The 27,231-nt window shown below is 35.7% G+C and overlaps 1 pseudogene; it reads right to left on the bottom strand.

The window, feature by feature from the left end:
* Positions 1 to 12,681: 12,681 nt before the first annotated feature.
* Positions 12,682 to 17,998, bottom strand: LOC149166723 (adenosylhomocysteinase 2 pseudogene; annotated as a pseudogene).
* Positions 17,999 to 27,231: the final 9,233 nt, after the last annotated feature.

The following is a 27,231-nucleotide window of genomic DNA, read 5'->3' as shown; positions in this document are numbered from 1 at the left end:
CTTTGGTGTTAAACTGTCAACATTCTCTTATGTCTTCTAAAAGTAGAATTCCTGAGGTTTTCTAAAGTTAACCCTTGCATGTTTCCAAGTATCACAAGTGTATGAAACAATGAAAATCACGATCTTGTCAAGCATGATACCATTTTCTGATTTTTCTATTATAAAGAGGCTTAGTGTAGATGATATGAAGTACAATTTTGTATGGTTGAAGATTAACCATTGAAAATGAAATGTACAGTTTGGGAGTCAAGTGAAGTAATACAATTTTCTGATTTTCAATATTTTGTATAAAAATACAGCTTTTGCTAATTTTGAGGATTTAGGTTTTGTGCATGGAGTCTTTTTTAGAGTGAGCATAATATAAGTTCATCAGTGAATTTATTTATGCAAGACCTTGAATCAGAACAGTCCACATATCATAATCTTATTGATTTGTCTGAACAATCCATATATCAAGGCTATGAATTATAGTAGAAGGGGATGAATACCCTAAGTCCTCTTATTAACTTACAGGCCAAAGGTACCTCCTTAAATCATAATGTTAGTATGGTTATTATCCACTCTTAGGGAAATAGTTACATAACTTAAAGTACTCTAATGACATGATAAATAAAACAACAGAGTCAAATTTCCTTCTCGGAAATAGAATAGTCTAGAAGATACCAAAAAGAAGTCTTTACCAGATGGTGCATCAGTTGAGCTTTATGTTGTTGGTAAGTAGGGCAAGGGTGTGAAGTTTTGGAAAGTAAAAAGAAGAGACCTTTAGATCTGATTCCCAAAAAGTTACATTGGGAATTGACTCTTTTCAATAACCACTTCTACTTATCAAAGTTGATAAGGAGGGGTGTTACAACATCAAATTTGTTGAAATATGCAATTTTTTCTCTCTTAAATTCATTATGTAGCTGCAATTTTTTTTTTTTAAATCAATGGCTATAAATGTAATTTTAAGGATTTCCATAACTCTTCACATAATTCTTTAAAGTGTGCTAACTTAATGGAAGAGCGTTTGCTTTACAAGCAGGAGGTCGGTAGTTCGATTCCATTGTGCGCTAACATGAATTAATCAACAATTTTGTAGTTTGTTTTTAACTAAATGTTTTTTATATCGATTTATTCAATGGTGATATATTTCTGGATTCATTGTTTTATATTGTCTCTAAAGAGACAAAAGTGATCTTTAAATAAAAAAATTATCGTCTCTCAGGAAACAATAGCTAGTGTTAAAGACATATTGTCTCTAATCCAAGTGTTCTCTTTGGAGAGACAAAAGTGAAATTGTCTGAAGAGAGACAAAAATGATATTGTCTCTTAAGAGACAATAATGCTTGTGTTATATATTGTCTATATACAGACAATAATCTTTAAGACAATATTTTTTAGACAATAATGTTTAAAACAATATTTTTGAAGACAGTAATGTTTAAGACAATAATTTTTGAGACACCCGCTTAAAGACAATATTTAAGACAATACAAAAGTTTTCTTTTGTCTCAAGTTAAGACAATTTACCCAAAAATTGTCTCAAGTATTGTCTTAAAACCCCACTTTATGTAGTAGTGCAACTTAATCATTGTAATAGACTACATTAATATCTACATGATTATGATTATGTGGCATATGGAAGTTAAATTAATAAATATTAGGAAATTTAAATAATAAAAAATCACATTCATATTTTTAATTATTTATCTTTCAAAACTTAATGATATTTAATATCAATATTATAATAATAAGTCACAGTGATTGCCTCTAAACCTAACTAAATTTTTTAATATAATGAATCGGGAAATATCAAATTAAAATGATATTATTAAATTTTTAAAACAACACATTGATATATAGTAATTTTTTTCATATTTAAAATTACTCTAAAATCAATTTACTTATTGATTAATAAAACAATATATTGTTAATATCATAAGGTAATCCTTGTAATGGACTCCATTAATATCACACCTTAATTATTATAATGAACTACATTAACATCTACATGATTATTTTGTGTGGTATATGGAGGTTAAATTAATAAATATTAGGAAATTTAAATAATAAACAATCACATTCATATTTTTAATTATTTAACTTTCAAAACTTAATGATATTTAATATCAATATTATAATAATAAGTCACAATTGCTAGCTCTAAACCTAAACTAAATTTTTTAATATAATGAATCAAGAAATATTAAATTAAAATGATATTATTAAATTTCTAAAACAACACATTAATAAATATTAGTTAATTTCATATTTAAAATTATTTTAAAATCATTTTACTTATTTATGAATAAAGCAATAGATTGTTAATATCATAAGATAATCTATGTAATTGACCGCATTAATATCACAATTTAATCATTGTAATGGACTACATTAATATCTACATGATTATGATTAGGTGGTATATGGAGGTTAAATTAATAAGTATTAGGAATTTAAATAATAAAAAATGTAGTATATTTTAAGTTTGTGAGGGTTTTCAACATAAATTTATCTATTTATAGTTTTTTTTTAATTATTTGAATTTCTTAATATTTATTAAGATAGTCTTTCTTATTTAGGAATGTATTATTTAATCACACATTAATCATAACAATTATAATTTGAATGTTGTTAACCATTAAGAAAATGTGTTTCTAAAACAATTAAGTCTATATGTCTTCAATGTTTTAAAAAAATATTGATATATAGGTTGATCTTAATCTTAAAATTGAATTATTGTTTTTATTTTATACATTTATAAATATTTTTAATGGTTTTTCTAAAACCTAGATGTTTTGGAATTTTTGGTTGGAATTTGAAATTTTTTTGTTGACTCAGTCATATAATGAATCCAGAAATATCAAATTAAAATGATATTATTAAATTTCTAAAACAACACATTCATATATATTAATTTTTTCCATATTTAAAATTACTCTAAAATCATTTTACTTATTTATTAATAAAACAATATATTTTTCCATAACAGTAATGAGAGTGGTAAATTCTTCATAATTGTTATTATAAAACATTTTTGGTTTTGAGATTCTATTTCAATAGCTACCAGAGATGAATTGAGAAATTTAAACCTAAAAACTCATACATAACACTTCACTAGATAGTAAATGTTTTTGTTATTATGCTTTTGAATAGAAAATTTAACGTTGTGTCTAATTATTTGATTTGGTTGATGTAGTCAGAAGAAGGGAAACATTTGGCGAGGGTACTTCTGAGAATTATGAACCTGGGATTTTTGAGAAAAGAGACCACCACCACATTTCTTTACCCAGTCATGAGCCACAAGGAGCAGTACTCGGCGAGGCCAGTTTAGAGGGTTATAAACCCCAATGTGCTTGGAACCAGGAGGATGGCATTATTGAAGGCAGAGAGAACAACCTCATTTATTTCCCCAGTCATGAATCACAAGGAGCAGTACTGGGCAAGGTCAGTTTAGAGAGTTATAAACCCCAATGTGCTTGGAACCAGGAGGATGGAATTGTTGAAGCTAGGGAGAACAACCTCATTTCTTTGTGATGCGATACATAGCAAGGACTTCATTTATGTTCCGAATCACCAGCCACAAAGTTTCAGCACACATACCATACCGACAACTGATTTTTCATTCAAGGATGAGGATGATGACTTTTTGGAAATTGTTGAGATAGTAAAGTTGTTACAAAACAAGGAAGGAAATTCATTTAAGTTATAAAAAAAAATTATATCACGAGTAACCATCCCACTCGTTTGCGCTAGACCTGGTAGGTTTATTTGAAGGCGACTATATCACTTTCAGTTCTTGGGTGACCATGTCCAAAGGCAAGCAAAAAATATAAAATTGAAACCACACATCAAGTCATTTCCTTCTTGTTAATTGCGATATTCATCACAGTGACAATGATTACAATTTTCGCATGCCTAATCTCCGCATTTGTGTGATGACAATGATCACAAATTTTGACTCGGTAAGTTTAGCTTACAATGATTACGTCCGACTCGGTACGTTTATCTAAAGACCACCATGTCACTATGAACTGCTGATCGGTGCCTCTGTCCACAGCCACATACAGAAACGAGAAAAAATAAAATGCAAAGCGATGAAAGAATTTTAGAGCTTAAAGCCACACATCAAGCATTGGCTTCAGTTTTAATAGTCCAGGAATCAGGCAAATGATGCCTAGCTAAACACCCTAGGGTGGAGGGCAAGTTCCGTGTGGTCCAGCCTGTAGCCACGCGTTGTCAAGGGGAAAGAATAAGAGAGCAAGTTCTAGCTATACCAACAAGTCAGTTTTTTCAAATTGAAATACTCTAATCACTATACCAACAAAGAAAATAAATACATATATTCAAGAAAGTACATATATTCAAGAAAGCTCATGAGAAAGAAATTTTACCTGTTATTGCTACCATTACCAAGGTTCCTCCAATGCATGTGGACACTAGGACAAGAAAAGCAAGACTATGAAAGATTGTGCACCTTTATTAGCAGATAGAAAGTGAGAGAATCCCCTTCAAATTGTTCTAGTAATCCTTCCAGGAAATTGTAATGGGATATTGCTTAGCTTCAACAATTCCAACAACCCAAGCACTAAGAAATGCATTCATCAATGGAGCACTGCTTTGCTTATAATAGATGGAATGGTGATGAATAAAAGGTACAATAAATATTTAATCACAATTTGGAAGGCTCAAGTGGGAAAAGTTGCAATGCTTCCTCTACAGTGACGTTGTTATTATCAAGAATATTAAAGGATGAAATTGATGGACAAGTTAATGAAACTATCGACACATCTTATTTGGTATTGGTCACATGTTACCAATGGATTGAAACGGAGTTGGACATACATTACCAATGGGGATAATCATCTTATTCCAAAATACACCTTTCTACTACTATGACAAGTGTATGTGTAAGGTGTGTGTAACATTTTGTACTCTTCCCATTCTAGTTAATCATAATAGGTGTCAATTAACAAATGGCATGGTAAATTTCTAATGAAACTTTGTAAACAATTAATTTAAACAAGGTTTAATCATGTCATAGTGGTGTGAATTCAATCTATTGATATTGAGAATATACTAGCATCTTTAAATTTAAACAGTCCAATCAATTTTTTTAATTAAAAAAATATTAAAAAATAAATAAAAAATAAAATATAATGATCTAATAACTGCGCTCGGGTTTTATTTTAACGGGGGGAAAATAAAATTAACAACAGTGATTACGCTAATGCCGCAAGTTTTAGTAGAGAGAGCAGGAATGGGTTGCGTGCTGGATGAAGCTCAATGATTCGTCTGTTTATAATTCGTGTTTGTTGCACACAGTCTTGAAGGTGATCTGAGATCCCTATTCATTTCACTTGTTCCCTTTCCCTCTTTCCCTCTTTTGGTTTTCTGTGTTCACCTTCTTTCAACTCTAATGTTAAGGAAGCGTCAAAGCGTCACACTGGCGTGCACATTTAGGTCAGAACCGTAGCATATTCAAATTAACGTATTCATGGATTTTGTTGACGTTTAGGGACTGATTGGGTTATTAAGTTATTCATATTTTGAGGTGTTACGAGGCTGTTATTGTTCTTCACTTATAATTGACTAATAGAGTGAGTTTGGCACACTTTTATCTGCTAGAAGGGTTAACAAGCCAAATCCGCTATGGCTAACGTATTTGCATCTTTTAATGCCCAACTTGAATATAATGGCCCTCTAAGAGGTATTCTTATCTATCCCCAAAAAAGAATCTAAATTACTTGTCCAGAAACGCTTTAATTCTGTCTATTGTTATTCTCTTTATGGTTCTTTTGAATGCCTTCGTTATTAGCTTATTAGACGATCTAGGGCATGTGGATCGTGAAAATTTGGAATATCTCTAATTTCTCACGATGTCACAATGAAGGGGATGGCGGCTCGTCACAATACGGACGCGCGAAAATTTACTACTCTGTCGTTGTTGCCAGTTTGGACAAGTTATTTAGATTTTTAATTTTAATTTAACTACGCGAGTGACACTAATCATTGTAATTCTCTTATTATTATTAATAGTGTATTCTATAAGTGTACAAGAGTATGTATGATTGATTTTCAATGAGAGAGGTTCATTTTATGGGACCATTTAACGATACAATTCTGTACGAGAGATGCGTAATTATTTCTAATGTTTTGGAATTAATACTTGTTTTTTTTTTAAATTAAAAATATATATATATATTTCTTAAATTAAAAAATATTTTATATAATAAAAACAAAATTTAATATAAGTGTTTGTTTTTTAGTTAAAATTATTATAAAACATCAATAATCTCTCTTATTAACCATACTAAGGAGAAATGGTAAAAAAAATTCACTCTCATTCTCAACCATAAATGAAATATTTCAAGATGTATATAATAAAGAAACAAAATCAAGTGTTCGGTTTGTTTATTTAAAAGTCTAATAAAACATCAATAGTCTCACTCTTAGTGGTCATACTAAAGAGAAGTGGTAAAAATATTTCTTTCTCACTTTCAACAATTAAAAAAATATTTTAATGTCCAAATGAAACAACATAATCTTATATCAACATAGAAATGAAAGAATTAAAATTTGAGTTAAAAAATGAAAATAAAAACTATACATACAAAAATGTTTTATACTTAAAGACATTGAATCATTTTATACATTAGAAAATGCAACTTAAACAATATATCTATATATACATATATATAGCTTTTGAAAGGATCAAATATATGGAGATGTAAACACTTTATTTGATCTGTAAGGACCTGCGGTCCTGAATGCGTTCTGCCCGAAGTGCGACCACGACTGGTTGGAGGACACGCGGTTGGAGGTTGAACAAGCAGCGTGAAACGATGAAGGACGAACTCAGACCTGCAGCGCAGAGGTGTTATATCATAATGCAAATGTGTAGGAGGGGAGAAAGTTGAGTTTATAGGCGTGGGGAGCGGGTGGCTCAACCCACGGGGCGACCAACAAACGAAGGCAAGCCAACCATGGTGGAGGGCGTTTGAAGGAAAGGCCAACATGATGTATTGAGGCATATTGCGATAAGTTTAAGAGCGTGGGCAGGTCGGTTGGGTAGCTGCGACCTTGCCCTACGATCATATATATGGGAGGAGCATTGGAGCTCATTCCATCATCACAGAATCACTCAAGCATCTTCGCTCATCTAAAAAGAAATAAGTGGATGAAATAGGATAGCCGCAACAATAAGGGAAAGTCACATAAGGTGATGCGCCCAACCTTGGGCGAGGCTACACGAAGGAATGCACTATCTTGACTTTGGAGGAGGGCACAGGCAGAGGATCACCCGCCGGACGAAGTGTAGGGCATGCACGGGTGTGTGGTGCCTGGGTTGTGCAAAGGAGCGCCCGATGGTGAAACGAGGGCATGGGCGCTCGGTTTGTGCGACGACTTGGCACAGGTTCTTGGGTGACTCGGGTGAGCGTCTGCTTCTCGTGCAAGTGCGCATGGTGTAACTTTTGGTGAAGTGTTGAGATTGTGAATGGAGGTGCGACTCATGCAGAGGTGCCTGTGTGTGGCGACTTGGAGGCGCGCCCAAGTTGGGCAAACAACACGATCGTGCGACAAGGTGAACGAAGGGTTGGTGAGTCATGTGGTGACCATGTGGAGGTGCCGATGAGCTGGGCAACCAAGTTTGCCGAAGTTGGAAAATTGGCTAAGTGTAAATTTGGAGTTTCCCAATATTTAACTTGTACTTTATGAAAGTGAAGATTATATAATATATTGATTCAGGCATACTCATATTGCAGGGAGTTGCCCCTCCCTTTATACTATTGTGCATTTATCTTATATAATATTGTTTAAGTGAATGTTATGGGCTTTCACTTGTATAAAAGAACACATTAGTAATACTTGGTAATGAAAAATAAACTATGTATGGAATGTTAGGCGTGGTCTACAATCATAAGTACTGGTGAAAAGAAAATGGTTGGTAGTGCCGCACCTTGCTATAAGCAGTTGAAAGACTACCGCAGGTGTAAGGGCGTGCCATGATCCCTCTTGGTTCTTGTTAGATCACCCAGTCATGGTTGAGATGAATCTATACTATGATAATTGAACTTGAGGTTCATTTATAGTCTAGTATGAGGGAGATGTGTAATTTTGTTTGTACTTAACTTGGAATTGTCACGTCCCTTTTAAAATTAAATATATATATATATATATTTTCAATAAAAAAGACACCGTGTGTGTATATATATATATATATATGTGTGTGTGTTTGTTTTTCTAATTAAAAGTATTATAAACATCCACAATCAATCTCACTTCACTTTTAGGGGTGTTAAAACAATGGGGAAAAAATATTTTATAGTTGAAACATTTTAGCGAGTCTCACTATTATATGGCCAAAGATATTCTCAAGATGTTGAATTCATTTTATACATTCAAAAATAATGACAAATTATATATATATATATATATATATATATATATATATATATATATATATATATATCCTAAAATCCAATTTATAGAAGCGTTAACATTTTATTCAAGTTTTACATTCTAAAGAAAGTTTGCAAGTCAATAGATTAATCTCTCTAAAATATTATTAAATCAATAATTAAAATAAATATATATTAATAGATCATTTTTTTTAATACATGTTCAATCAAATTAACTACTATATTAATTTAGTTATATAAAATATATTACATTAAATTATATTTTCATAGTTTTCTTTCTTTTAAATGAATAAAATTCATTAACATTTTTCTCAAACCAATTTCTTTATTTCTTTTAGTTACCAATTTTATTTGCTTATGCGAATAGAATCTGATTTATGCCACTGCAACTACAATTTCACGTTTTAATTACAACTTCAAATTTGAATGATTACTTGAGACAAATTCAGTTTATTGATATTGATTAATTTGACTTCAAAGTTATCGTTGGTGAGAACGCATATATTAGATATTTTACTTGTGAAGCTGTTTGTCAATGTGGCACCTAATTTACACGCCATGGTTTTCACATTGGGCATTTAAAATGTTCGGTGTAATGTTTGACACAAGATAGGTCGAAAAGATATGGTGATACATAACTCACACGCCGTGGTTTTGACATTGCACATAAAAAAAAAATGGCCGAAGTCTAACGATTATGTTTTTTTGGTCCAGAAAGTCATAGAAATTTTGGCTATATTTTTAGTCTTAATTTAAATTTCAATTTAAAGATTATGTTTCTTGTCTGGAAAGTTATAGAAATTTTGGCTATATTTTTAGTCTTAATTTAACTATTATATTTTTTTTACTGAAAGTTATAGAAATTTTAGTTATATTTTGAAAAAAATTGGCAGGAAGTTTTGTAAATCTAGGTAAAAGTTGTCAAATTGTATAATTTTAGATGTCTTAGAAGTTTTTGATAGTGCTGAATCTACTTCCATTATCAAAAACATGATTCAAATACTATTTCTACAAATTTTTGTGAAATATTTTTGGCCCTACATTTTCGATAAATAACTCCTAAAAACTACCATGAGTAATAATTAACACATGCACTAGGTAATGATTAACACATCATAGCTTTCAAAAATATAAAAAATTATAAAGGGAAAAATGAAGGCAATGGGCTAGAGTTATTAGCTCCATTGTTATTTGCTTTAAAAAGAAATATTGAAGAAAAAACCAATGAAAGGGTGCTCCTTCGGCATAGAAATAGAAGTAAAATGACTGAGTAATGATCGACACATGATAGCTTTAAAAAATATTAAAAAGAAATATTGAAGAAAAAACCAATGAAAGGGTGCTCCTTCGGCATAGAAATAGAAGTAAAATGACTGAGTAATGATCGACACATGATAGCTTTAAAAAATATAAAAATGTAGAAGGGGTAAAATGAAGGGGATGGGATAGAGTTATTAGATCCATTGTTGTCTGCTTTAAAAAATAATATTGAAGAAAAAACCACTGAGGGTTTTGTTTCGGCATAGAAGTAAGATATTTTAGATTTTCCTTTATTTTTCTATAATTTTATCATATTTTTTTTTATACATTTTCCATGCTCGACAGTTTAATATTTAATATTTTAATGTTGACTGAGATGTTGTTCATTAGGGTAACTGACCCTAACCGTAAGGTTTCCATTTAGAAGATGAACAGTCTCTCAATATTGGTGGATGAGTTTTCACAACGTATTAATAATCTCCATACTGAGGTAATGTCCGTCCGTCTCAACTTGAAGTCCTTGCACTCACACTACCTAGAATTTATTCCAGAAATAACCAAATTTTCAAGGGAAGCACTACCATCATGCTCATTCGGTCAAAAAATAGAATTATCTAAAGTGAAAAATGGAGCAAATAAGGCTTCTAAGTGCATCTTGTGACATGTGCAGTGGGTCGAGGTAGTGCTTATGGGATCTGAAGTTGACCAAAATACCAAAATGTGTCAGAAAATTACAGAAATCTGAGGAATTAGGGACTGCATCTGCCTGAAATCCTTCTTGCATTAAGTGGCATATAGCTTCCTATGATCATCCTTCCTGATCTAGAACTATAAATTCGGCGTCCAATTCCTCTCTAGTAATTTCATATGCAGAAGTTTATTTGGCATATTCTTCTGCAAATATGTGTGACAGTGAGGACTAGAGAAAGGCAGGGGCTGAATATCCACTCGTTCTGTACCACAAGCCCGGGTTACTTCTGTATGGACTTGGTCTTCTTGCGCTTAAGGAATCAAGCATAAGATGCCTCAATGGATTTTCACTAAATATATATCAAACTAAGGTAATGATACATTTCAATTATTTATGCATTGCACTTGACTACCTAATGATCTAACCATGTTGTTTTACACAAGTCATCAGCCATCCATGTGGGGCGATGTTACAGTCGAGGAGATGAAAGGATTGTTGCTGGATACATAAAGATAGCAGGCCGGACTTTAGCTAAAGAAACTATATAGGCTTGTTCAACTTCTTCGGGCGAAACTCATAATATTCGCTCAGTCAGATTTCATATCATAATCCATGGAATTCCCATTTTGGTAGCGTTTTCTCCGAAGGACGTCTCACATACAAGATGCCAAGGACGTTAGATTTTCTTTCGATAGTCACATTCAAATTGTGGAGTATTTGTTATTCAACTCATGTGATTCCATTTTCTGCTTGAATTTGTAATCTTCCGTGTGTCATGTGAATGCCAGAATTTTGTCGGGAGGATAGTGTATTTCATAGAATCATGGGGAGGGTTACTTTGATCGAGTTGCTCTTTGATCGTAGCTAGTCCAGGAGATGTCTACGCTGTACATTTACGGAAATTCCATCGTTGAGGGAACACTGTACCCGTGAAAATTCTCGCTCACGGGGAAGATTCTTTTATAGGGTTTTATAATACAATAATTGTGACTTATCAGAAATGTTTTCGAGTGAAAGATCATCACTGGTCAAATCCTTTAGAAGGGTTTCGGATGGAATTTTGTCACGCCGTACTTAAATCACGAAGTTTAGACTGGCCTATGAATCTGCGAGCACAATCGATACATACCAAGATACGTAGTTAATTTTGTAAAACATCAAACATTTTTGTTATATTTAGGCTTTAGCACTATGGTATAAAGGGGGTTTTAAGACAATATTTGACACTCTTTTTTGGGTAAATTGTCTTAAGAGACAAAAAAAAACTTGTATATGGTCTTAAATATTGTCTTTAACTCAGTGTCTCAAAAATTATTGTCTTAAAGATTATTGTCTTAAAAGATATTGTCTTAAAGATTATTGTCTTAAAAAATTGTCCCTATAAAGACAATATATAACACAAGCATTATTGTCTCTCTTGAGACAATTTCATTTTTGTCTTTCTAGAGACAGCGCTCGGATTAGAGACAATATGTCTTTAATACTAGCTATTGTCTCTCTAGAGACAATAATTTTTTTATTTAAAGATCACTTTTGTCTCTCTAAAGACAATATAAAACAATGAATCCATAAATATCTCACCATTGAAATAACCGATATAAAAACATGTAATTAAAAACAAACTACAAAATCGTTGATTAATTCATATTAGTGCATAGTGGAATCGAACCACCAACCTCCTACTTGTAAGGCATGCACTCTTCCATTGAGCTAGCACACTTTAAAGAATTACATGAAGAGTTATGGCAATCTGGAAAACTACATTTATAGCCATTGATTTAATACACAAAATTCTAACCATAAGGTACATGATGGTGAAATCAATAGTATGATATGATGCATGGAGAAGAAAATCCATGGCTAATATGAGCTCAATATCATGGTAACTTTTAAGACAAGGAGTAGGATTATAACTGCACAAAAAAACAAGAAGAGTATGTAAAATGATTTATTGAAAAACATACCTGTAAGACATAGGATACAAGTAGGTCCCAAGAAAGGTGCATGGGTTTTTAGTGTTTGGGTATTGCAAGCCCATGCTTCCTTAAAAACAAATGCTTGATGTGATGCTGCAAGAAATTCAGTAGCCACGAATACAAGCAATAGCAAAATTTTATTATAATTCTACCCAAAAAATGGAGATGCCGACAAAGAGAGGCCAAATCTTTATATTTCGAGGAGCATTGCTACTTGATACTCACTGAGCAGGTCTCACCCAAATGTCATCTCTTCAGTATGTAGTCAGGAGGCTACAGTTTCTTTTATTTTCAAATAGCGAGGACATTTGCTACTCGTCCAACAAGCCATCCCAAATGTCATATCTTTTTAGTATCGGTAGTGAGCAGGCTTGTAAGGTCCCTCAACAGGCACATTGATATACTCAGCCTGATCAGGAGAAAGCTTTGTTAGCTTGGCACCCAACTTGGGCAAGTGCAAAGCAACCACCTTCTCATCTAGATGCTTAGGCAGCACATAAACCTTCTTCTCATACTTCCCTGATTTCTTCTCGTTCCAGAGCTCTAACTGAGCAATGACCTCTAGCAAAAGTAGAGATTATGCACCATCTATGGAACATCCACCTATGTAGCAATGGATCATACGCGACAATATAATCAAGGGATTGGTATGCCTAAGAAATCTAGTCTATACAAGCAATAGTTGTAGGGAATTACAAATATTTACCTCGTTTCTAAAGGAGCAAGACATGACAAAACTTGGGTGGCGAGTTGCACAACCCAAGTTCATCAGACGTCCCTCTGCAAGAACAATGATGCCACTATTGGTGTCAAGGAACACCCACCTATCAGTCTGAGGTTTGATGGTAATATTCTTAACACCAGGGAAAGTTTCAAGGCCTTGCATATCAATCTTGTTGTCAAAGTGACCGATGTTACAAACAATGACATTGTTCTTCATTTTCCCCATTTGATTGACAATGATGGTGTCCTTGTTGCTAGTGGTTGTCAAAAGATACGAGCGGTGCTAACTGCATCATCAACGGTGACAACAGGAAGGCCTTCCATAAGCAATTGTAGGGCACAGATAGGATCAATCTATGTAATAATGACCCTATCTCCAGCGAATTTCAAGGCTATAGCACAACCCTTGCCAACATCTCCAAACCCACAAACAACAACAACCTTACCAGCAATCATGACATTTGTGGCTCTCATAAGACCATCTCGGAGAAAGTTCCTACATCCATACAAGTAGTCAAACTGCAAAGGAAGAAAGAGAATCAAAATCAACACAAACTGCATCTCAATTATAAAATTTTTGAAGAAAAATAAGATCTGAGAAATCTAGCCCTGGATCTATAATTCACAATAATTCAAAACTTCGATATTAACCCATCATAGCCAGATAATTGAATATATGTAAAGGCCCTTTATTTTGAATATGATAATGCTTCTACACCCATGATGAACTCACATTGATTCAACACCCTAAAAATTGGAATTTTTTTTAATGTAGTGGAAACTAATGAATCCTAAAATGTAATGCAATACAAGCTAACTATACAAAAAGCATCATTATGTGATCTCAATGACACCGAGGAATCAAGGCAAATAACAAGAGCAATGCAACTCATAACATCGTGAATGACCAAAATGCCCCCAAGGCCATATCAAATTGAACATCAGGAAGCTAGTATCGCATGATTAAGATTAGCATTAAGATTAAGATACTTACTAATGCTCTAAACAAATATAAGATAATACTGCCAAAACTGATAAATAGCGGTCTGAAATTTACCATATTATACTATAAATCTATATAACATTTTGATGATGAGATCTTAACTACTTTAAAACAACCATAAAACTCATTGCTAGAACCAAAAACACAATTGCTAATCAAGATTCCACGCTTCAAACACCCTGACAAGATCTAAATAGCAACAAACCCACTAGAAAAGTGTGAGTTCAAAAGAAATGAGAACAAATTTCAAATCCAAACCACAACACCTAGACAAGATCCTACTTCAAAGCACCCTAACCAGATCTCAAAAATCATGCATCTACCTGAAAACATCTATTAAAAAACAACAAGTGACAAAGAAATGAGGCAAGAATCCAAATCCAAATCACAACATATAAGCAAGATCCCATTTCAAAAACTCTAGACGAGATCTCAACATCCCCACCACGCCCACCTAAAAACATCTATTAAAAAACAGTAGAATGTTTATGAAAAAGCACAGAGAGCATGGCTATGACATTAATTGGTGAAATTGGACACTACTATGACATGCATGACCCACTCCACCATATGTTGCATGAGTTTTAATGTAACGGGGCTAGGTACAGGGAATGGGGATTTCTGGAAAATAGCAATGGATCATATGCAACAATATAATCAAGGGATTGGTATGCCTAAGAAATCTAGTATGTACAAGAAATGGTTGCAGGGCATTAGAAATATTTACATGGTTTTTAAAAGAGCAATACATGACAAAGCTTGGGTGGCCAATTGCACAACCCAAGTTCATCAGACGTTCCTCTACAAGAACAATGTTGCCATTATTGGTGTCATGAAACACCCACCTATTACTCTGAGGCTTAATGGTAATCTTCTTAACACCAGGGAAAGTTTCAAGGCCTAGCATTTGTAATTAAAGGGGTACTTACAAGAGTTGATGTCAAGATAGGAGGGTTTCTACTAATGGCCATACAAGAAAACAAGTAAGAAAGCTTTTAATCTATATTTGAAAAATAGAAAGCAATTTTCCCAGATTTCAGAGAAAAACAATAAATGCTTTCCAAACTTAGTTTTTCTGTGAGAGATTATAGAAACTTCAAATGTAAAAAGACAATGTCCAAATAACTATTCTAATTTGACATTCATAATGAAAAATTCAGAGTATCTTACAACGCACTCAAGCTCACCAAACCTCTCTGGTAGTGAAACGGCAACATGTTTGACCTACAAAATCAAGAGCATATAAATTCTATTAATGTCTAAAATGGAGCCCCAAAAAATCCTTGTTCATTGTAAGGGAGGTTATTCTTTAATGCAATTCATACATTATACAAGTAGAATGATAGTATAATATGGAAGCAATCAAAAAAACAGATGAAGCCTAACTAACAAGTGCATTTCGATGTTATGGCAGGAGGAGGTTGCCTAGAAAATTCCCTCAACTAAAAGCTCAGAACAAACAAAGACATGAGTTGATTTGGATCTATAATCTCTAAATAAAATTCTAGCTAAACTGGATATGTCCACCACTTCCCATATAAGTTTAGCTTCCATCTCCATGCAACATCAATTTTAGTAACAACGGGCATGACTTCTAGTAAGTGTGCTTCAATTTATGTAGGTTGGGTTGTGGTCTAACATAAACTTGATGCGAGTCTACCCCAACTAACCTAGGTTTGATTCTCACTGTATGCATTATTCGGCATCCCCAAAATGACACAAGCCAAGAATTTTTCACCCACTCAAGCCAAAATTTGCATAGTCCATTAATAAAGCATCACAAGAATATTATCAATTTAGAACTTACCTTTAGATACAAATAAATCATCTCAAGAATATTACTAGTTTAGAAAGCTTTAAATACAAATAAAACATCACAATAATATTACCACTTCAAACATCACAATAATAATGTCCATTCACAGAGTTATAAATACAAATAAAACATTACAATAATATTACGAGTTCACAAAACTCTAAATACAAATAAAACATCACCATAATATTCTTGGGTGATAGAGGTGTAAATACAAATAAAGCATAATAATAATATTAACAGTTCAAAAAAAGATGTAAATACAAATAAAACATCACAATATTACAGGTTCACAAAACTCTAAAGATGTGTTCCAGGCGTGCTCTTGTCATTCCATAATGGTCCCAAATTGTTTGTTCCCACCAATCACGTTGCCCCCATTAATATCGTCAAATTGCCTAAGCTCTGCATGTCCATACCTAACCTCCTCAACATTGGGCAATCCTTAATCTTCAGGACATGAAGGGTAGTGAATGACACCACCATACGTTGTAAGTAGGACATGGATACCAATCCCACCCTCTCTAGCATTGGAAATCCATTTGGCCTTTCTGTGAGGTCCCTCACCTGTCTCCATGCTTTTAGTTTGACAAAATTTAACTTTGGCAATGTATCCAATGAAGGAAGTTCTATCATTTGATCACACCCAAACAATTCTATCCTCTGTAGTCGTTGAAACTCACAAGTCCAGTCTGGTAAGTATACTCCCTTGTAGCTGATCAACCTGAGTGTTTGTAGTTTCTGCATATTTTGCATACTACGTGGAAGATGCATGCTCAGCGGTTGTGGAAGATGTGAATTATACTTCAAGGATAAGTGCCTAATTTCCAACAAGGTTCCTAAATCCATACCTATTTCATTCTCTTTCGTCCTTGGCATTATAGTTAGAGCGAGCTCTGTTAGACGTGTTATGTCCTTTAAAGGCTCTGAACTTTCTGAATGCAACTGTAGCCTTTTCAGTGAAGTGATCTGAGATATCTACAGTGGAATCACAAGGTTTTCTAAGCCTTGTAGGTTAAGATATTGAAGCCTTGAAAGATTGCATATGGGGGGAGGCAGGGATATTATATGGCAGAAGGAAAGATCTAAAATCGAAGCTGTGGAAGATTGAATATGGCTTGAGGGAAATCACAAATGTGAGAGAAACTCCAGACATGTGAGTTGACTAAGAGATGTTGGCACTTACACCATACCTGTGTTGAAGAGATCAAGAACCTGCAGATATGTGAGGCCGTGGAAAAAGCTTTGTGGAACATGACCAGATAATGGATTTTTGGACAAGTTTAAACTTACAACTTTTGAGCCTGCGAAATCATTTGGTAGACCTTCAATTTTATTCCCGCGTAGAAATATTCTCTTGCAATCCCGAATTTGTGCATCTGTAAATTCTTTAACCTGTTGGCCTACCCTAAATAAAATAACATGTGGCACTATTATCGCAAATAACATGTGGCACTATTATGTGCTTCGGTTTCCACACATTCTTTGGTTTTGTAACATTGCCAATGAGCTTCTTATCAACAAACAAACCACAATCTATAAGATGCATTGAGTAGCTGCGCACAGCAACCATGTCCATTGAATAGGTAGCCTATCGCTCTAGACAAGGCCTTCAGCAATAAACATTCTCATCAAGATATCCACATCAATTTCTTCATCTTCTGAAAACATGGCACAATGGAGAAAACAACTTTGCAAGCTTGAATTGGAAAAATCGTCATAGCTCCATTTTAGTGGCAGATACAGATATTTATGAACATGGGGATGAATATCTCAGAAAAAAGGATCCTCACTTTTTATCACACATACATAATTATTCCACTCATCTACAGTTGTTTTCTAGATCATTGATTTAGCCAATACAGTTATGGCTAAGGGAAAACCTTCGCACTTGTCTGCAATATTTTGGGCACACTCCTTTAAATCCTCGGGAACATGGCTAACTTTGAAAGCTACTCTCTCAAACAGTTCCCGACCTTCTTCAATAGACAAGGGATCCAATTCCAGTGTCCTGTACGCCTCAATTAATGCCAGATCTCTGTTGCGTGTAGAGAATAAAACTATGCTACGACGACAACCTTCCCCGACACCTAACTCTTTCGGCAGATCTAGTGGAGTCCACATGTCATCTAAATATCAAAAGAAATTTGCTAATTGATTGTTTCAGTGATCTGACTGTGTAAGTCTGAAATTTGATAGGTTCGAGAGGCTGTAAGCAAAACCATATCTTCAATCCAACATTGGAAAGGCTTCCAGAAATTGTAGACCTATTTTAGCAATGCCGTCTTTCCAATGTCAGGTACTCCATATACACAAAACATGTGAGTCTCCTCTTGCCTAGTTTCCCTAAACCATGCATCGAGCTGCCTCTGGGTGCACACACTCTTTGAACCTGCCAAGGAGATATAGGGCTGGATTAACGCCTCTCTCCATGATGTTAAGAACGGGGTGTCAAAGTCCCATCTTTGAAGGAGAGAATCAACTTCTGTTGTGAGTTCTTTGATTCGTCTGGAAAATTTGGCGCTGCGTAAGGGGCCAAAAGAGACGTTGAAATGCATTCGTCTAAGAAAACTACGATCGCTTCGACTATGATCGTACATGTGGATGAGATCATGGACTTCTCTAGTAACATCACTCATCTCGTCAACATAATTTCTCTGCCTCCCCGTCAAGCTTCTTTGCTGATTTGCATGACAGGCCTCAAAAAACGCACTTAAGCGGGAGCTTGCACACTGTGTAATATCGATCATGCTGAAATTGTAATTTCAACTGCAGCGACAGTTGAATAGCAGTAGCGTACTGTTTCCAGCAAAACCGCCTGTTCTCCATCGCACCACCTTTCTCGCAATGGTGGTATTTTCTGAAACGGGTCTGATCACATTCACTGCCTGACGTGTGTCCACAGCAAATTTGCAAAACCGCTTTTTTCCCAGAGCATAAATCTCGTTTGGTTTGACTGAGCGATATACATTCGATTGAGGTCAGTGTTGTCCACCGTTGATTGAAACTAAAGCTGCGTATAGGCCTGCACATGGAGCTGACATTGCGTGAAGTAAAAGCTTAATTTTGATCGCCGATTTTATCAGTAAGCAATTAATGTAATTTACGCTGGTCAGTAAATGTAGGTGAAGTTTTAATGCACAGGAGTTTTTCGTTTTAGGGTAAAAGTAAAACAAAGTTTATAGTTGTTTTTTTGTATGAAATAAAAAAAGTGCACAAAACTATGAACTGAAAAAAATGGAATGTAGCGCAACACCGCGTGAGTGTTTTTGTTGAGAGAATGAACTGCAATGTAATGTGTGGCGCAGCAGCATGAAGTTTTTGTGGTTGAATATGTAATGAAATGCACAACAGTGCGAACAAAAAAAACCAGAGTCTTTTGTTTTTGAAATGCACAGCAGTGCATAAGCAGAGGGTTTCAATGTTTGTTGTCTGTTGTGAGAGAGGGTAGAAGCGCAGCAGCGCATATGAATGTAGTTTTTGTTGTTTGCATATGAAATGCAAGTGAGGCACAACAGTGCGAGAGTTGTTGTTTGTTGAAACGAAAAGGGAAGCACGCATCAGTGCACAAGTGAAGAATTTTCACACAGCAGTGTGAATGTTTTTCTTTGGGGAATATGCAGCAACGCGTATGCAATGTTTTATTATTGAAATGTAAGGGGAAGCACACAGCAACACCCATGTAAGAAATGTTTTCACGCACAGCAGTGCGAATGTAAGTGCAGTATTGGTGTAGTTGATCATTGGAGAAACGAGTGGGACCACACAGCAGCGTGAGTGAAATGTAAGGAGAATTTTACCATCAGGTTGAATGTAATACACACAGCAGTGTGGATGTAATGCAAAGAATACGCAGCAGCGTAGAAGAGTGAATGAAGAAATTGTTTTACACAGACAGTGTAATTTTCAGAGGAGACAGAGTATTATTTTGTAATGCACAGCAGTGCAGACACAACAGTGTTTCAGCAGTGTTAATTTTAAAGTAGGGACAGAGTAATCCTTTTGTTTTGGAACTGCATCTGAAGCAGTCTTTTGTGTAATCCCTTTGTGTGAGGAAGATGATTTATGTAACAGTTGGTTTCCTGTTAATGAATAGAAGTTTTTTTTTGTGTTGCTGAAACTCTGTCCTCAGCAAAATATTTTTTTTTTTGCTTCCCTATGCTAAGACCCTATGGTAAAACAGAGCATTTTCTCTGTTCTGTTCAAGTCATCTTTTGTTTTGGAATTTCCAGAAAATCCCAACATGGTATCAGAGCTTGTCCAGGCTCTTTGAAGGTGTCAAGGAAGCTGAAGGAAGGTTTCTTACTGCAGCAGCTTCTCCAGCAGAGTGAAGACTCAATCAAAAAATCCAAGGTATTTCTCAAGCTAGTTTTTGTGTTACTGTTGAAGACAGTGAGTTATTTTAAATACACAGTCAAGTATTTTGAAGGACAGTTAAGAGTGCAAAAATGTCAAGGTCAAGGAAGAAAGTCTCCAATCCTCCTAAGGATGTGTCTCCCTCTACTACTAAAATAGAAGACAATCAATTTGATGAGGCTCCAAGGTTCAATGGGAACTTTAATATATGGGAAGCAAGAATGAGGATGTTCTTACAGTCTCAAAGGATTGAAATTTGGGAATCAGTGATTGATGATGGCAGGATGGATAGAGAATCCAAGAAGTACAATGCAAAATAAGAAAAGACAATCTTGAATGGGCTACCTGATTCTGTAAAGAAGAATCTAAGAAAATATTCATCAGCAAAGGATATATGGGACAAACTTCATGACCTTCACTCAAAAGGAGCACTGACCATGACCATCAATCAAAAAGGAGATCCTGAACCCATCATAGAAGCTGAAAATGAGAATGATGACATCAAGGCTGAAGCAGACCTAGAAAATGAAAAGAATGAAAAGGACTTTGTAGAAGAACTCCTCGCTCAACTTATGACTGCCATGGAAGAGATTAACAATTTGAAAAAGGAAAATGAGGCACATAAGAAGATAGCTCCAGTTGGTAACCAAGATCAAACAACGAAGAAAGTTGACCTTATCAAGCTTCAAGTACAAGAAAGGGATGAAGAGCTTGCCAAACTTAAGAAGGAATTTCATCAAAGCAAAAGGAAGCATCATGAAGAAGTCATACCCATGACAAATCAATTGAATAAAGCAAAGAAGCAGGAAAATACCTTGTTAAGTCAACTTGAACAAAGGCACAAGACTGTGAACAAACTTGAAGAAGAGATTGGTCAGTACAAGGTAGAGGTCTCCTCCCTTAAGTCTCAATTACAAAAAGTCAGGAAACAGGCACAAGAAGCTGAGAAGAAAATGGAAAGTAGTGAAGCAAAGAATGAAGAAATCTTCAAAATGAAGTCAGATATCATTTCCCTTAAAATAGTAGCAGCTGAAGCTACTCGTAGCAAGGAAGAAACTGAGGAACAACTTGCAAAGAAGAATAATGAGTGTGAAAGATTGGAAGAAGAGATTGTCCTCCTCTGAAAAAAGGTTGAAGGGATGAACAAAATCATGGAGAGCTCTCAAGCCTTGGATGACATGCTCAGCTATTACAGATGTCCATCTGATAAATTAGGACTTGGGTATGTAGGTGAACCCTCAAACAAGAATGAAAATGATTTAAGCAAAATAGATGTGAAGAAGCCAGAAAGAAATTGTGATGCTCCTAGTTCCAGCAAAGGCAAGGAGAAAAATCAAGGCTACAATAGAAGAAATCCTATTCCAAGAAGAAATCTTGCTCCAAGTAGAAAACCAGCTCTAAAAAGAAATGTAGATGATGTCAAAGAGGCAAGAGGGAATGGTTATCATCAAAGGATCTCAAGGTAGAAAGGCTTCATAAGTACATCAAGGAAACCTCCATCTCCCAGGTACCAAAGTTCATTTTTTGGTTATTGTTATTCTTGTTCAAACTTTGGTCATATGGCAAAAGACTGTAAAGCATCTCATAGAGATAGATGTTATAGTCTCCGACAACCTCCAAGAAACAATTTTACAGGAAGAAATCATGAAATCTTATTCATGAACAATGTAGAATGCTTCAAGTGTCATAACATTGGTCATATGGCATGTGATTGTAACTTAACATGGGCTCTTACACAAGATAGAACCATGCAAAAGAAGAAAGTTACACAAGTATGGAGAAGGAAGGAAATACAGTCTGAAAGTACCTTGAGCTCTCCAGCCAATCTAAGCTTTTTTTGAGAAGACTCTGCCAAAAGGAGACGATGCATACAGTTAGGGGGAGCCTGTAATTCTTGATCATTATTGCTGAACTATATTAACAGTCATTCTTTGATGAAGATCTTCTTATAGGGGAGAGATATGGAATTAAATCTGCCATAAGAGCATAGAACAAAAGATTGTAGGATAGCTTGGAGACCCAAAGGTTGGAAACCTTGTGTGAGGCAGAGAGAAAGAGGACATTACATGATGATCATAATACTTTTGCAGCTGCTATGGCATCTAAAGGAACATCTAAGAAACTGAGAGAAAATGACCCACCGATTTTCCCAGAAAGCACAAGTGCAGATCATGCCCCAATGAATATATCTCACTGCAAAGACAGTACTCTTATTCTCCAAAATAGTAACCAGGCATAGTTTTGTGGCTCAGGATTGATTGGAGTGCCTAGGCACAGCAGTGAAAGCGATGAAAAGAAAGCTGATACGAATAGGCAGAAAAGTTTTGAATTTTTGATGAAATGTCTGGGTATGACTGATAACCCAGCAGTCGAAATTCAAGGGGAGTGTTGAAATTGTAATTTCAACTTTAGTGACAGTTGAATAGTGGCAGCGTACTGTTTCCAGCAAAACCACCTATTCTCCATCGCACCACCTTTCTCGCAATGGTGGTATTTTTCCACGGCTCCGATCACAGTCACTACCTGATGCGTGTCCACAACAAATTTGCAAAACCACTTTTTTCCCGGAGCGTAAATCTCGTTTGGTTTGACTCAGCGATAGACGTTCGATTGAGGTCAGTGTTGTCCACTGTTGATTAAAACTAAAGTTGTGTACATGCTTGCACATGGAGCTGACATTGAGTGAAGTAAAAGATTCAATTTGACCACCGATTTTATCAGTAAGAAATTAATGTAATTTACGCTGGTCAGTAAATGTAGGTGAAGTTTTAATGCACGGGAGTTGTTCGTTTTAGGGTAAAAGTAAAACAAAGTTTATAGTTGTTTTTTTTGTATGAAATAAAAAAAGCGTGCAACACTGTGAACTGAAAAAAATGGAATGTAGTGCAGCAGCGCATGAGTGTTTTTGTTGAGAGAACGAACTGCAATGTAATGTGTGGCACATCAGTGTGTTGTTTTTGTGGTTGAATATGTAATGAAACGCACAGCAGTGTGAATAAAAAAAACTAGTCTTTTGTTTTTGAAATGCACAACAGTGCATAAGCAGAGGGTTTCAATGTTTGTTGTCTGTTGTGAGAGAGGGTAGAAGCGCAGCAGCGTATATGAATGTAGGTTTTGTTGTTTGCATATGAAATGTAAGTGAGGCACAATAGTGCGAGATTTGTTGTTTGTTGAAATGAAAAGGGAAGCATGCATCAGTGCACAAGTGAAGAATTTTCACACAGCAGTGTGAATGTTTTTCTTTGGGGAATATGCAACAACGCGTATGCAATGTTTTATTATTGAACTGTAAGGGGAAGCACATAGCAGTGCGATTGTAAGGTTTTGTCCTATTGAAAAGTAAATGGGAGACGCAACAGTGATGTTATAGACATTTTTGGGCCCTACAACCCCAAGCATGAAATGTCCATAAGCCTAGGGCTCCTAAGTCCCTAAAAGTGTTGTTCTAACCCCTAAAGGAACAAGGTCAACAGATTACAGCTTCTCCCAGAAGTTCTCCATGAAAAACTGCTCAGAATTGGTCAAAACAGGCTCATTTTAGCTGCTCCACTGGCTAAGTGCGTTACATCTCACATAAATACACTGTGTGGGTGCGTTGCATTTCAAAAATCCCTTCTGTGGGGTGCGATGGGCAAGAAATGACAAATGGCAGTGTCATTCCGTGAGGTGGAGAGGCAATGGAAGCTTCCAGAATCTTCTCCTGTGACACTTGCCTCAATGAATTCGACCAAGGATGAGTAAGAGACCATCAATCTCCAAGTGGAAGCAAGAACTATCAGAGGGAAGACACTAATCAAATCTTGAGCTGACTCATCTCCATTACAAACATCTATATATGGATCCCTCATCCCAGAGATCCAAAGGCTAGAATTTTGCATATTGTAAGGAATTGCTATTGGTTTCTTGAGACAAACATCAGATTGTTGGGTGATCTAAGCTTTGTTTGAGGTGAAGAGGGGCTTCTTTGCTGGGAGGTTGATGCTGGGTCAGAACAACCGGTTGTAACTCCTCTTGGCTCTTTTCTTGTTTATCAATAAAAGCTATTCGAGTTTTCCTCCATGCTTTTGTGTCATTGATGCTTGCTACATTTGTATGGTCAATTTACATCTGATCCTAGATTGTTTATGATTATAGATCCATGTCTTTGAATAGTGCTATGCTTCTGTGATCTTATAGGTACTTTGTGAAGCTGGGCGTGCAAGGGAGCAGGTAGCTGAAGACTATCAAAGAAGAGAGGGACCAAATCAGGAGATTAGCACAAGACAGAGGTTGGTCTTTCTGTTCCTCTCTATCTATAATTCATAAAGGAAAAATGAAAGTAGCTTTTCTCTGTTTGTTTCTAAGGCAGCTGTCACACCTTAGTGGGATAGAGCAGTTCTATATAGACACTTTTCCCTGTAACAAAATGGCGACTCCACTGGGGAACTAATTAGTTTGTTTGTTTATCATTCTTTGTTGTTTGTTTCATAAACTTACAAGTAGCATTCGAACTGCATTTGCCATAACAAATGCAATGTAGATAACTGCTACTTCAATCCATCTACTGGATCTGCTTATGATTTAAACAACTGATTCACAAACTATCTGATTGCCCTTGTGATAGCTCTTAGATCCTCCTTAGATCTACCCCTGATTGTTGCATTACTGATTGCTTTTTGCTCGACCAAAACCCAAGAACTGAACTGCAAACTGTGACCCGGAACCCGAACAGAGTCTCGTTTCTGGCCCAGCGTAGGTACTATTCATGGATTCTGAACTTCAGCGCACTCCCCGAGTGGACAAGCTGCACTGCATTTCAAATTCTCTGTGTTACAGGTGCGTTGTTCAGACTAGCTCTGTGCAATTGTGGCTTCTGTGATTCATTCTTTCCAGTTCTATTCCTGAATTTTGTTGCCTGTGATCAGTATATGTCTATTTGAAACCCCTTTTCCTTGCTATTATTCCGCCTCCTTTGTACAAAAGAACTGTAGATGTTTTTGTGTGTTTGTTGAGTCATTTACAGTTCTCCTTTGCAAAAGTAGCGTAATCGTACTGTCGTCCTTTGATTTGAAACTGTCGCAAGTGTCGATTTCAATCGTAGGAAAGAGTTTGATTGTTGTTGATGGTTGATTATCCTGTTACTATTTCTTTTGGTTTGAATTTGTAATTTTCTAGTGTCTAGAACAAGTATTCATTTCAAAATCGTAAGGTGTTGTGATCGTCTCCATTTTTTGATTTCGAAAAGAAACTTGCTGATATTTGTCGCTTGAAAAGAAATTCAGATTTGTGCATCAACTTTCTTTTTAGCATTCATATACTAAGAAAGTCGAAAACAAATACATGCATGTGCATTTGCATATAGACAGTCTGATTAGCTTGATTTAGGAAAGTGCATTTAGAGTGTGCTCTTTGCTCTTTGTGAAAAGATTTTGTCTTTCTTTCCCTTAGTAGCTAGGATTTTCATTGCACAAAGAAGATAAAAAGTTTGTTTATCATCTTAGATTGCATTTTAGGAATTACATCTACATCTCGTGGTGAACCTGAAAGGCAAACTTCATAAACAAGATCAACTTAAAATAAATTCAATGAATCTAACAACGCTTTGGAACTTAACGCACAACATTTAGAAGTCTAGGTAGAGACGTATTCCGGCGTCGTAAAGCTTGGTAACTGTTGTCCTCACTGATGGTAGGGTGATTCCTCCACTTTGAGACGATAAGTGCCAGTACGGATTTGTGCTCCCACATACCGTCGAGTATATTTTGGGAGACCCCAATAGGCTTAATCCTTTATCCATAGGAAGCCGTGTCTGTTGCCCTATTGATTGCAATGCACTGAAAACAGCATTCGAGAAGATTGATTGTCGTACCGTAAAAAGTATTCTGCAGTTTTGTGATTGGTTTGGTAATCCCTCTACCTAGATTTCCAGAGCAGTCCCTTTCGTTCCTTTTCAGACTCCTTAACAGAAAAGGTCCATCTGAGCACTTGTCACTTCAGGTTCATTAAAAATCGAAGGAGACTAGAGTCATCTTTTGTTTTTTCTCGACTCTTAAAAATTGAAAAAACAAGTTGTGTCAAAGCGTCTAAAATTTATTTTAAACAAAATATTCATTACCCTTTCCTATGTTGATCTTGGGTTGAGAAAAATGGAATCCACCAGCCAAGGAATTCCCCTTGGAGGAAATCATAGTCCCTTCTCCTCTTGGGGAGATGTTGGTGCACCCCATATGGCCACATTGTCGCTTCCAGGACTGACAATTGGTTTGCCTGTATGGCTCTTCTCAACCTCTGTCGTTCAGAACAACACAATTCCTGAACAATCGAATCAGCGACTAGACGAGTCCAGAGTTACCCACCAGCCTTCTACTTCCTCTAATTCTTCCTCCCCTCCTTCCTCTTCGCTTGATGGGGCTGGTAAAGCCAAAAGTCAAGTACCTAAAGAGAAGAAGGAAAAGAAGAAGAAAGAGAAGAAGAAGAAGGAGCCAAAAGCGAATGGGGGTAAACGAGGGTCGTCTAGCAAAAATCCACACACTGCACCGACCAGGCCTAAATCGCCATGTGTCATTTGCAAAGGAGACCACTATCACAGAGATTGTCCTTGCATCCCTAGGATCTTAAGGGACTGGTCTCCTTGTTTGCACAACCCGGTGTCGTCAACCTCTGATGGTCATGTTGAAAACACACCGTCAACTAGTGAAAGTGAAGCCCCGGGACAAAAAGGAAAATATAGATTTCCTTGTAAACTGTGCGAAGGCGATCATGCCGTCCACCGTTGTCCCTTCTTAGACGAAGCTAAAAGAGTTTTGGATGATCGTCTAGTTTCACCGTTACGACTTCCTCCTGGATATAAAAGCTCTTGCCGAGTCCGTCACTAGTTGAAAATCCGGTTGGCCCGCTCAGGTGGTCGGCCGAAGCATCTATCATTGAAGATAAACCATCTGAACCCATACCAGATGAAAGTCAAAAGGTTGAGGCGACAGTTGACCCGGTCTTGCCTTCAGAGGTTCCATCTTCAGATGATA

This window comes from Pinus tabuliformis, chromosome 5_1, assembly GCF_031772625.1.
Source record: "Pinus tabuliformis cultivar Carrire ecotype Pingquan chromosome 5_1, CPIR1, whole genome shotgun sequence".
Taxonomy (NCBI): Eukaryota; Viridiplantae; Streptophyta; class Pinopsida; order Pinales; family Pinaceae; genus Pinus; species Pinus tabuliformis.
Note: the sequence above shows the minus strand (reverse complement) of the source record. Positions and strands in the feature narration are given on the sequence as shown.